The sequence below is a fragment of the Melospiza melodia genome, chromosome 4 (genome assembly GCF_035770615.1).
Source record: "Melospiza melodia melodia isolate bMelMel2 chromosome 4, bMelMel2.pri, whole genome shotgun sequence".
Classification (NCBI taxonomy): domain Eukaryota; kingdom Metazoa; phylum Chordata; class Aves; order Passeriformes; family Passerellidae; genus Melospiza; species Melospiza melodia.
In genome coordinates, this window is record NC_086197.1 from 45,846,308 (window position 1) to 45,859,877 (window position 13,570).

The following is a 13,570-nucleotide window of genomic DNA, read 5'->3' on the forward strand; positions in this document are numbered from 1 at the left end:
TGAGCTTGTACACTGAAGCTGACTCTTTTGCTCTCTTTTTGTTTCTTTCCTATTTTCTTGGCTTCTTTGCCACTATCTAGACAATTTTGGAACTTTGTTCCCAACTAAAATGGTTTCAATAGTCTGATTGTGATCATACATTTTTACAAGGAATTTTTAAAATCTTTCCTCGAGTCCAGAAAGTCAAGGACTTAGATCTTTTTCTTCCCTTATCAATATTGCCATGAAATTGATAAATAAAGACCAACTCTTTATTTTTGTTTTTAACCCACGTAGATAATTCCCATCCATTAATCCATTTTGTGGACCAATAGCTGCCATTCTGATGGAAGCTGTCACTTCTTAACAATAGGCATTCTGTGACTATGTTGACTGCACTTTGGGTGAAGATCCTAACTGGTCTTAGATATACATAGGGAGAAATTTGCTCAGCCAGTGTCAGTCTTAAGCATGCGTATCAGAAGATCTTTCTAGAGCTGGGAATTTTCCCATGAAAGGGATTCAGTTAGGGAAGAGACACTTGTGCCAGAGTTTTACATTCTTCTTGAACACTGCTTAAGGAACTTAGATGCCATGTCCATTTGGATCTCTGTCTGCACAGAACTTTGTCATGCCAGCGCTTTGAAATGCATCTTGAAGAGAATTCACTAGCACAGAATGAAAGAGAGTGGAAGGGGTTGGTGGGGCTAACCAGGCCCAACCCCCCTGCCTAAACCAGGATACCTAGAGCCTCTTGCCCAGGATTCTATCTGGGTGTACTTTTAATGTCTTCAAAGATCCAGGCTCCACAATCTTTCTGGGCAGTCTGTGCCGTGGTTCAGTCACCCTGACAGTAAAGAAACATTTACTGATGTTCAAAGGCAATCTCCTGTATTTCAGTGTGTGCCCACTGCCTCTTGTCTTTTCCCTCAGCATCACTGAAAAGACACTGATTCCCTCCCCTTTGCACTATTGCTTCCATATGTATGTGTGATGCCATGTAGAGGTATGTCAAAAACCTCCCTGAAGCCCAGGCAGATAATATTCCCTTCATCTACCAGTCAAGTTGATTCATCAGAGGAGTTTAAAGTGATGTTCAGCATGAAATTCCCCTGAAAAATCATGCTAACTACATTATTTGGTCATCTGTCATGTGCCTGGCAAGGATTTCCAGGAAGAGCTGCTTCATCAACTTCCTGGGGATAAAAAAGAGGCTGGCTGGTTTGTACTATGGCGAGTCCTCTTAATTGCCTTTTTTGAAGATGGGTGTCATTTGCTAACATCCACTCTTTAGCTCCTCTTCTCATCTACACCTCGGCAAAACGCTTTTCCACTATGTCTGGCTAGGAAAAACTGTGCCAGCACAGAAAACATCTCCCATCGTGTTCTAGAAGTTGCACGGATGTCTGCCAAGTGTTTGGCAGGAAGAAAAGAAAAGTTGTCCAAAACAGCTTCCAATCGAATGTTCCTGTGATTGGAAAAGTCAGGAGAGTGCAAAGGTACTGTTTTCTATCAGTTGGCAAGGTGCGCACACAATCCCAGTGTTGTACAGCTTGCTTCTTCACCTTCCCGAAGCTGCCGCTCTCGCCGGCTGCCGGAGCCCAAGAAGCGGCTTCTTCGCGCAAAGACGATTGTGCCGCTCACAGTGCTCTCCTTAGCGCGGCTTCTGCCGAAAGACGCCCGGCAGCGGCTCTTACCTCCGGAGAGCATCCTACCTTCGTCTTTAGCTCCTCTTCTCATCTACACCTCGGCAAAACGCTTTTCCACTATGTCTGGCTAGGAAAAACTGTGCCAGCACAGAAAACATCTCCCATCGTGTTCTAGAAGTTGCACGGATGTCTGCCAAGTGTTTGGCAGGAAGAAAAGAAAAGTTGTCCAAAACAGCTTCCAATCGAATGTTCATGTGATTGGAAAAGTCAGGAGAGTGCAAAGGTACTGTTTTCTATCAGTTGGCAAAGTGCGCACACAATCCCAGTGTTGTACAGCTTGCTTCTTCACCTTCCCGAAGCTGCCGCTCTCGCCGGCTGCCGGAGCCCAAGAAGCGGCTTCTTCGCGCAAAGACGATTGTGCCGCTCACAGTGCTCTCCTTAGCGCGGCTTCTGCCGAAAGACGCCCGGCAGCGGCTCTTACCTCCGGAGAGCATCCTACCTTCGTCTTTCGCGTCTTTTGTAGTCTACATCTTAGCAAAACGCTTTTCCACTATGTCTGGCTAGGAAAAACTGTGCCAGCACAGAAAACATCTCCCATCGTGTTCTAGAAGTTGCACGGATGTCTGCCAAGTGTTTGGCAGGAAGAAAAGAAAAGTTGTCCAAAACAGCTTCCAATCGAATGTTCCTGTGATTGGAAAAGTCAGGAGAGTGCAAAGGTACTGTTTTCTATCAGTTGGCAAGGTGCGCACACAATCCCAGTGTTGTACAGCTTGCTTCTTCACCTTCCCGAAGCTGCCGCTCTCGCCGGCTCCCGGAACCGAAGAAGCGGCTTCTTCGCGCAAAGACGATTGTGCCGCTCACAGTGCTCTCCTTAGCGCGGCTTCTGCCGAAAGACGCCCGGCAGCGGCTCTTACCTCCGGAGAGCATCCTACCTTCGTCTTTCGCGTCTTTTGTAGTCTACATCTTAGCAAAACGCTTTTCCACTATGTCTGGCTAGGAAAAACTGTGCCAGCACAGAAAACATCTCCCATCGTGTTCTAGAAGTTGCACGGATGTCTGCCAAGTGTTTGGCAGGAAGAAAAGAAAAGTTGTCCAAAACAGCTTCCAATCGAATGTTCCTGTGATTGGAAAAGTCAGGAGAGTGCAAAGGTACTGTTTTCTATCAGTTGGCAAGGTGCGCACACAATCCCAGTGTTGTACAGCTTGCTTCTTCACCTTCCCGAAGCTGCCGCTCTCGCCGGCTGCCGGAGCCCAAGAAGCGGCTTCTTCGCGCAAAGACGATTGTGCCGCTCACAGTGCTCTCCTTAGCGCGGCTTCTGCCGAAAGACGCCCGGCAGCGGCTCTTACCTCCGGAGAGCATCCTACCTTCGTCTTTCGCGTCTTATGTAGTCTACACCTCGGCAAAAAGCTTTTCCACTATGTCTGGCTAGGAAAAACTGTGCCAGCACAGAAAACATCTCCCATCGTGTTCTAGAAGTTGCACGGATGTCTGCCAAGTGTTTGGCAGGAAGAAAAGAAAAGTTGTCCAAAACAGCTTCCAATCGAATGTTCCTGTGATTGGAAAAGTCAGGAGAGTGCAAAGGTACTGTTTTCTATCAGTTGGCAAGGTGCGCACACAATCCCAGTGTTGTACAGCTTGCTTCTTCACCTTCCCGAAGCTGCCGCTCTCGCCGGCTGCCGGAGCCCAAGAAGCGGCTTCTTCGCGCAAAGACGATTGTGCCGCTCACAGTGCTCTCCTTAGCGCGGCTTCTGCCGAAAGACGCCCGGCAGCGGCTCTTACCTCCGGAGAGCATCCTACCTTCGTCTTTCGCGTCTTTTGTAGTCTACATCTTAGCAAAACGCTTTTCCACTATGTCTGGCTAGGAAAAACTGTGCCAGCACAGAAAACATCTCCCATCGTGTTCTAGAAGTTGCACGGATGTCTGCCAAGTGTTTGGCAGGAAGAAAAGAAAAGTTGTCCAAAACAGCTTCCAATCGAATGTTCCTGTGATTGGAAAAGTCAGGAGAGTGCAAAGGTACTGTTTTCTATCAGTTGGCAAGGTGCGCACACAATCCCAGTGTTGTACAGCTTGCTTCTTCACCTTCCCGAAGCTGCCGCTCTCGCCGGCTCCCGGAGCCCAAGAAGCGGCTTCTTCGCGCAAAGACGATTGTGCCGCTCACAGTGCTCTCCTTAGCGCGGCTTCTGCCGAAAGACGCCCGGCAGCGGCTCTTACCTCCGGAGAGCATCCTACCTTCGTCTTTCGCGTCTTATGTAGTCTACACCTCGGCAAAAAGCTTTTCCACTATGTCTGGCTAGGAAAAACTGTGCCAGCACAGAAAACATCTCCCATCGTGTTCTAGAAGTTGCACGGATGTCTGCCAAGTGTTTGGCAGGAAGAAAAGAAAAGTTGTCCAAAACAGCTTCCAATCGAATGTTCCTGTGATTGGAAAAGTCAGGAGAGTGCAAAGGTACTGTTTTCTATCAGTTGGCAAGGTGCGCACACAATCCCAGTGTTGTACAGCTTGCTTCTTCACCTTCCCGAAGCTGCCGCTCTCGCCGGCTGCCGGAGCCCAAGAAGCGGCTTCTTCGCGCAAAGACGATTGTGCCGCTCACAGTGCTCTCCTTAGCGCGGCTTCTGCCGAAAGACGCCCGGCAGCGGCTCTTACCTCCGGAGAGCATCCTACCTTCGTCTTTCGCGTCTTTTGTAGTCTACATCTTAGCAAAACGCTTCTCCACTATGTCTGGCTAGGAAAAACTGTGCCAGCACAGAAAACATCTCCCATCGTGTTCTAGAAGTTGCACGGATGTCTGCCAAGTGTTTGGCAGGAAGAAAAGAAAAGTTGTCCAAAACAGCTTCCAATCGAATGTTCCTGTGATTGGAAAAGTCAGGAGAGTGCAAAGGTACTGTTTTCTATCAGTTGGCAAGGTGCGCACACAATCCCAGTGTTGTACAGCTTGCTTCTTCACCTTCCCGAAGCTGCCGCTCTCGCCGGCTGCCGGAGCCCAAGAAGCGGCTTCTTCGCGCAAAGACGATTGTGCCGCTCACAGTGCTCTCCTTAGCGCGGCTTCTGCCGAAAGACGCCCGGCAGCGGCTCTTACCTCCGGAGAGCATCCTACCTTCGTCTTTCGCGTCTTTTGTAGTCTACATCTTAGCAAAACGCTTTTCCACTATGTCTGGCTAGGAAAAACTGTGCCAGCACAGAAAACATCTCCCATCGTGTTCTAGAAGTTGCACGGATGTCTGCCAAGTGTTTGGCAGGAAGAAAAGAAAAGTTGTCCAAAACAGCTTCCAATCGAATGTTCCTGTGATTGGAAAAGTCAGGAGAGTGCAAAGGTACTGTTTTCTATCAGTTGGCAAGGTGCGCACACAATCCCAGTGTTGTACAGCTTGCTTCTTCACCTTCCCGAAGCTGCCGCTCTCGCCGGCTGCCGGAGCCCAAGAAGCGGCTTCTTCGCGCAAAGACGATTGTGCCGCTCACAGTGCTCTCCTTAGCGCGGCTTCTGCCGAAAGACGCCCGGCAGCGGCTCTTACCTCCGGAGAGCATCCTACCTTCGTCTTTCGCGTCTTATGTAGTCTACACCTCGGCAAAAAGCTTTTCCACTATGTCTGGCTAGGAAAAACTGTGCCAGCACAGAAAACATCTCCCATCGTGTTCTAGAAGTTGCACGGATGTCTGCCAAGTGTTTGGCAGGAAGAAAAGAAAAGTTGTCCAAAACAGCTTCCAATCGAATGTTCCTGTGATTGGAAAAGTCAGGAGAGTGCAAAGGTACTGTTTTCTATCAGTTGGCAAGGTGCGCACACAATCCCAGTGTTGTACAGCTTGCTTCTTCACCTTCCCGAAGCTGCCGCTCTCGCCGGCTGCCGGAGCCCAAGAAGCGGCTTCTTCGCGCAAAGACGATTGTGCCGCTCACAGTGCTCCCCTTAGCGCGGCTTCTGCCGAAAGACGCCCGGCAGCGGCTCTTACCTCCTGAGAGTGGCAGCTTCGGGAAGGTGAAGAAGCAAGCTGTACAACACTGGGATTGTGTGCGCACCTTGCCAACTGATAGAAAACAGTACCTTTGCACTCTCCTGACTCTTCCAATCACAGGAACATTCGATTGGAAGCTGTTTTGGACAACTTTTCTTTTCTTCCTCCCAAACACTTGGCAGACATATCTGCAACTTCTAGAAAATGATGGGAGATGTTTTCTGGGCTGGCACGGTTTTTCCTAGCCAGACATAGTGGAAAAGCGTTTTGCTAAGATGTAGACTACATAAGACGCGAAAGACGAAGGTAGGATGCTCTCCGGAGTTAAGAGCCGCTGCCGGGCGTCTTTCGGCAGAAGCCGCGCTAAGGAGAGCCCTGTGAGCGGCACAATCGTCTTTGCGCGAAGAAGCCGATTCTTCGGTTCCGGGAGCCGGCGAGAGCGGCAGCTTCGGGAAGGTGAAGAAGCAAGCTGTACAACACTGGGATTGTGTGCGCACCTTGCCAACTGATAGAAAACAGTACCTTTGCACTCTCCTGACTTTTCCAATCACAGGAACATTCGATTGGAAGCTGTTTTGGACAACTTTTCTTTTCTTCCTGCCAAACACTTGGCAGACATCCGTGCAACTTCTAGAACACGATGGGAGATGTTTTCTGTGCTGGCACAGTTTTTCCTAGCCAGACATAGTGGAAAAGCGTTTTGCTAAGATGTAGACTACAAAAGACGCGAAAGACGAAGGTAGGATGCTCTCCGGAGGTAAGAGCCGCTGCCGGGCGTCTTTCGGCAGAAGCCGCGCTAAGGAGAGCACTGTGAGCGGCACAATCGTCTTTGCGCGAAGAAGCCGCTTCTTGGGCTCCGGCAGCCGGCGAGAGCGGCAGCTTCGGGAAGGTGAAGAAGCAAGCTGTACAACACTGGGATTGTGTGCGCACCTTGCCAACTGATAGAAAACAGTACCTTTGCACTCTCCTGACTTTTCCAATCACAGGAACATTCGATTGGAAGCTGTTTTGGACAACTTTTCTTTTCTTCCTGCCAAACACTTGGCAGACATCCGTGCAACTTCTAGAACACGATGGGAGATGTTTTCTGTGCTGGCACAGTTTTTCCTAGCCAGACATAGTGGAAAAGCGTTTTGCTAAGATGTAGACTACAAAAGACGCGAAAGACGAAGGTAGGATGCTCTCCGGAGGTAAGAGCCGCTGCCGGGCGTCTTTCGGCAGAAGCCGCGCTAAGGAGAGCCCTGTGAGCGGCACAATCGTCTTTGCGCGAAGAAGCCGCTTCTTGGGCTCCGGCAGCCGGCGAGAGCGGCAGCTTCGGGAAGGTGAAGAAGCAAGCTGTACAACACTGGGATTGTGTGCGCACCTTGCCAACTGATAGAAAACAGTACCTTTGCACTCTCCTGACTTTTCCAATCACAGGAACATTCGATTGGAAGCTGTTTTGGACAACTTTTCTTTTCTTCCTCCCAAACACTTGGCAGACATCCGTGCAACTTCTAGAACACGATGGGAGATGTTTTCTGTGCTGGCACAGTTTTTCCTAGCCAGACATAGTGGAAAAGCGTTTTGCTAAGATGTAGACTACAAAAGACGCGAAAGACGAAGGTAGGATGCTCTCCGGAGGTAAGAGCCGCTGCCGGGCGTCTTTCGGCAGAAGCCGCGCTAAGGAGAGCACTGTGAGCGGCACAATCGTCTTTGCGCGAAGAAGCCGCTTCTTGGGCTCCGGCAGCCGGCGAGAGCGGCAGCTTCGGGAAGGTGAAGAAGCAAGCTGTACAACACTGGGATTGTGTGCGCACCTTGCCAACTGATAGAAAACAGTACCTTTGCACTCTCCTGACTTTTCCAATCACAGGAACATTCGATTGGAAGCTGTTTTGGACAACTTTTCTTTTCTTCCTGCCAAACACTTGGCAGACATCCGTGCAACTTCTAGAACACGATGGGAGATGTTTTCTGTGCTGGCACAGTTTTTCCTAGCCAGACATAGTGGAAAAGCTTTTTGCCGAGGTGTAGACTACATAAGACGCGAAAGACGAAGGTAGGATGCTCTCCGGAGGTAAGAGCCGCTGCCGGGCGTCTTTCGGCAGAAGCCGCGCTAAGGAGAGCACTGTGAGCGGCACAATCGTCTTTGCGCGAAGAAGCCGCTTCTTGGGCTCCGGCAGCCGGCGAGAGCGGCAGCTTCGGGAAGGTGAAGAAGCAAGCTGTACAACACTGGGATTGTGTGCGCACCTTGCCAACTGATAGAAAACAGTACCTTTGCACTCTCCTGACTTTTCCAATCACAGGAACATTCGATTGGAAGCTGTTTTGGACAACTTTTCTTTTCTTCCTGCCAAACACTTGGCAGACATCCGTGCAACTTCTAGAACACGATGGGAGATGTTTTCTGTGCTGGCACAGTTTTTCCTAGCCAGACATAGTGGAAAAGCGTTTTGCTAAGATGTAGACTACAAAAGACGCGAAAGACGAAGGTAGGATGCTCTCCGGAGGTAAGAGCTGCTGCCGGGCGTCTTTCGGCAGAAGCCGCGCTAAGGAGAGCCCTGTGAGCGGCACAATCGTCTTTGCGCGAAGAAGCCGCTTCTTCGGTTCCGGGAGCCGGCGAGAGCGGCAGCTTCGGGAAGGTGAAGAAGCAAGCTGTACAACACTGGGATTGTGTGCGCACCTTGCCAACTGATAGAAAACAGTACCTTTGCACTCTCCTGACTTTTCCAATCACAGGAACATTCGATTGGAAGCTGTTTTGGACAACTTTTCTTTTCTTCCTGCCAAACACTTGGCAGACATCCGTGCAACTTCTAGAACACGATGGGAGATGTTTTCTGTGCTGGCACAGTTTTTCCTAGCCAGACATAGTGGAAAAGCGTTTTGCTAAGATGTAGACTACAAAAGACGCGAAAGACGAAGGTAGGATGCTCTCCGGAGGTAAGAGCCGCTGCCGGGCGTCTTTCGGCAGAAGCCGCGCTAAGGAGAGCCCTGTGAGCGGCACAATCGTCTTTGCGCGAAGAAGCCGCTTCTTGGGCTCCGGCAGCCGGCGAGAGCGGCAGCTTCGGGAAGGTGAAGAAGCAAGCTGTACAACACTGGGATTGTGTGCGCACCTTGCCAACTGATAGAAAACAGTACCTTTGCACTCTCCTGACTTTTCCAATCACATGAACATTCGATTGGAAGCTGTTTTGGACAACTTTTCTTTTCTTCCTGCCAAACACTTGGCAGACATCCGTGCAACTTCTAGAACACGATGGGAGATGTTTTCTGTGCTGGCACAGTTTTTCCTAGCCAGACATAGTGGAAAAGCGTTTTGCTAAGATGTAGACTACAAAAGACGCGAAAGACGAAGGTAGGATGCTCTCCGGAGGTAAGAGCCGCTGCCGGGCGTCTTTCGGCAGAAGCCGCGCTAAGGAGAGCCCTGTGAGCGGCACAATCGTCTTTGCGCGAAGAAGCCGCTTCTTCGGTTCCGGGAGCCGGCGAGAGCGGCAGCTTCGGGAAGGTGAAGAAGCAAGCTGTACAACACTGGGATTGTGTGCGCACCTTGCCAACTGATAGAAAACAGTACCTTTGCACTCTCCTGACTTTTCCAATCACAGGAACATTCGATTGGAAGCTGTTTTGGACAACTTTTCTTTTCTTCCTGCCAAACACTTGGCAGACATCCGTGCAACTTCTAGAACACGATGGGAGATGTTTTCTGTGCTGGCACAGTTTTTCCTAGCCAGACATAGTGGAAAAGCGTTTTGCTAAGATGTAGACTACAAAAGACGCGAAAGACGAAGGTAGGATGCTCTCCGGAGGTAAGAGCCGCTGCCGGGCGTCTTTCGGCAGAAGCCGCGCTAAGGAGAGCCCTGTGAGCGGCACAATCGTCTTTGCGCGAAGAAGCCGCTTCTTGGGCTCCGGCAGCCGGCGAGAGCGGCAGCTTCGGGAAGGTGAAGAAGCAAGCTGTACAACACTGGGATTGTGTGCGCACCTTGCCAACTGATAGAAAACAGTACCTTTGCACTCTCCTGACTTTTCCAATCACATGAACATTCGATTGGAAGCTGTTTTGGACAACTTTTCTTTTCTTCCTGCCAAACACTTGGCAGACATCCGTGCAACTTCTAGAACACGATGGGAGATGTTTTCTGTGCTGGCACAGTTTTTCCTAGCCAGACATAGTGGAAAAGCTTTTTGCCGAGGTGTAGATTAGAAGAGGAGCTAAAGAGTGGATGTTGGCAAATGACACCCATCTTCAAAAAGGGCAATTAAGAGGACTCGCCATAGTACAAACCAGCCAGCCTCTTTTTTATCCCCAGGAAGTTGATGAAGCAGCTCTTCCTGGAAATCCTTGCCAGGCACATGACAGATGACCAAATAATGTAGTTAGCATGATTTTTCAGGGGAATTTCATGCTGAACATCACTTTAAACTCCTCTGATGAATCAACTTGACTGGTAGATGAAGGGAATATTATCTGCCTGGGCTTCAGGGAGGTTTTTGACATACCTCTACATGGCATCACACATACATATGGAAGCAATAGTGCAAAGGGGAGGGAATCAGTGTCTTTTCAGTGATGCTGAGGGAAAAGACAAGAGGCAGTGGGCACACACTGAAATACAGGAGATTGCCTTTGAACATCAGTAAATGTTTCTTTACTGTCAGGGTGACTGAACCACGGCACAGACTGCCCAGAAAGATTGTGGAGCCTGGATCTTTGAAGACATTAAAAGTACACCCAGATAGAATCCTGGGCAAGAGGCTCTAGGTATCCTGGTTTAGGCAGGGGGGTTGGGCCTGGTTAGCCCCACCAACCCCTTCCACTCTCTTTCATTCTGTGCTAGTGAATTCTCTTCAAGATGCATTTCAAAGCGCTGGCATGACAAAGTTCTGTGCAGACAGAGATCCAAATGGACATGGCATCTAAGTTCCTTAAGCAGTGTTCAAGAAGAATGTAAAACTCTGGCACAAGTGTCTCTTCCCTAACTGAATCCCTTTCATGGGAAAATTCCCAGCTCTAGAAAGATCTTCTGATACGCATGCTTAAGACTGACACTGGCTGAGCAAATTTCTCCCTATGTATATCTAAGACCAGTTAGGATCTTCACCCAAAGTGCAGTCAACATAGTCACAGAATGCCTATTGTTAAGAAGTGACAGCTTCCATCAGAATGGCAGCTATTGGTCCACAAAATGGATTAATGGATGGGAATTATCTACGTGGGTTAAAAACAAAAATAAAGAGTTGGTCTTTATTTATCAATTTCATGGCAATATTGATAAGGGAAGAAAAAGATCTAAGTCCTTGACTTTCTGGACTCGAGGAAAGATTTTAAAAATTCCTTGTAAAAATGTATGATCACAATCAGACTATTGAAACCATTTTAGTTGGGAACAAAGTTCCAAAATTGTCTAGATAGTGGCAAAGAAGCCAAGAAAATAGGAAAGAAACAAAAAGAGAGCAAAAGAGTCAGCTTCAGTGTACAAGCTCGTTCTAGAAGTAGTCTGCTGGGAAAAGGAACCCCCAGCTAAATTTCCAATGTATTCCTGCGCTTGATTCAGTAACTGGTCAATGTAAAAACCAATCCTTTTGTACAACTTCTTCCAGCAACAAAAACTCCAACAGGTTGACACTACCATCATGCCTGTTCCAGACATATTTAAAAGAGAAATGATGATTTTCTTGAAAACCTACTTACATAAAAGTTGCAAGATGGTGGAGGGATTCCCACATCCTCCTTCCTCCATCTGGCTTGAAAGTATATTTGATAAAATATGCAACAAAGCACATGATTTATAAGGGAGAGTCAAATGGATGATTTGGGAATCGATCTCTTGTTGATAGTAAACTTCATATCCACTCGGTGTGACCTTTTTAAAACAAAATGTGGAGCTGAGGCATGAATCTGCCACAACAATTGTAAAGCAAACATACACACTCCCCTTCATATGCCCCCCCCTCCACACACACCTAGGCACACACAGAGATCAGCATAGCAGATCATGAACACCTTGGAAAAGACTGAAATGCTAAATGCCTCTCTTGATGGGCAAAAGAGCTGGTGCAGTAATTCAAATGCCTGGTACAAAAATTCTGTTTAATATTTAGCTCCTATTTAAAACACAGCTTTTCATTTCATTCTATTTACAGAATATTTTCATTTCATTTGTTTCTTTAAAATTACTTAGTTCTCACCTGTTGTATGTCTAGGAATATTTTCTTCCAAAAATAGAAAAAAATAGATGATATCTTTTCAGCAGAAAACATTGGTTGATACAATTTTAAACCATCATGATATGGAAGAATTCTTCTGTCCCTCTCGAAGGTGGAAGAAGCATTTGGATCACAGATCATCTACAATGAAATACTTGACATGTTTAAGATGCTTTCAATCAATTTTGATCGTCAATTGCTTATTTGTTGTAAACAGTAATTTTTCAGTGAAGGGAAAGTGTGTGTGGTATATCTACATGATATGTTCAAAGGCAGTTCCTACTAATGGCCAGGCTGAATTCCAGTAAATAATGTCCCGAATGATATTTTGCCGCCTTCTTTGGCACTTCATGAAATCTTACCCCGATGAAGTGCTGAAACAAAGAGATTTTCTCTTAGAGAGTGTCTCATGTTGTAACCTATCCCATGGATTTTATGCTGTAATTCTTATCTCTTTTAAAATTTACTATCTTCTGTACAGTTTTCATGAAACTTTCTGTTACAGTAGTGAATAGCACAGATAAATGTCATTTTGTACAACTTTGAATTTACCCCAAGAGCTGAGAGAAAACTTGATCCTATACTTCAATCCGAGTTTCTTCTATAGTCCGACTTTGTTTCTCTACCATCAAGCTTCTCCTTTGTTGCTGCTCCAAGCCCCGTCCAAGGTGACCTTGAATACTTTCAGGGATGGGACACCCACAACTTCTCTGGGCAACCTGTTCCAGTGTTCCAGCACTCCCACAGTAAAAAAGGCCTTCCTTTCATCTAATATGTGTAGGAAATCATAAATCTAGGCATAGAAGCTTGGAGTGCAAATTTGAAATTCTTTGGATTTGAAGCACATTTTATATGAATACTGACTTACAGATGACTAAAAGATGTTGATGGGCATTTGAGCTGACAAGTTTTGAAAAAGTGCACGGAAATTAAAATTGAAACCACTAAAATTAAAAACTCCTTGCCATTTTCTTTTTCCTCTCCTATTCAAAATTGCATATGTCAGATATCAGTGCTTCATGCAAACCTCTCAGATGCTCTCAGAGAAAAAGCTTTTCTTTCAGACTAAGTTGCGGTTGACGTAGAACACTAGCAGGAGTGAAAGATTTTCTGGGCATCGGGGCAGCCCGTTCTCCTTGGATTTGTGTGCAGAATGCATTTTATCCAAACTGGAAAATAGATCCCAGCTCTGTTCTATTCATCATTCTTACTTCATCAGGCCAGAAGATTCTGTGAAAAGTAGCCTGTGGACCTTGAAGACAGCGCATGTGAACCAGATGAGAGGTGATAGAGAAGTTGAGGGAGAGAAGAAAGAGCATGAGGCTGAAACCAGAAAGTATTTCTCCACGTGATCATGGAAGATTGCAGGAGCCACTTGGTACTATCAAACCAGCCCAACTTGGCACTGGTGCCACCTTGGGTCTGGGAGCCATGTTGCATATCGTGCATTTTAAGGAGCCAGCTGGCCACACCCAGCCATATGCCCCCAAACACAAACCAAGGCCCTTTTCTCTGGCAAACAAAACTCAGCTGCCCTGCTTCTGGATGGCAGATTGCAGGAACCACTTGGTACTATCAAACCAGCCCAACTTGGCACTGGTGCCACCATGGGTCTGGTCACCATCCTGCCTATTGTAGCTTTTCAGGAGCCAGCCGGTCACTCTCAGCCATAGGCCCCCAAACACAAACCTCGGCCCGTTTCCCTGGCAAACAAAAGTAAGCTGCCCCGCTTCTGGATGGCAGATTGCAGGAGCTACTTAGTACTATCAAATCAGCCCGACTTGGCACAGGTGCCACCTTGGATCTGG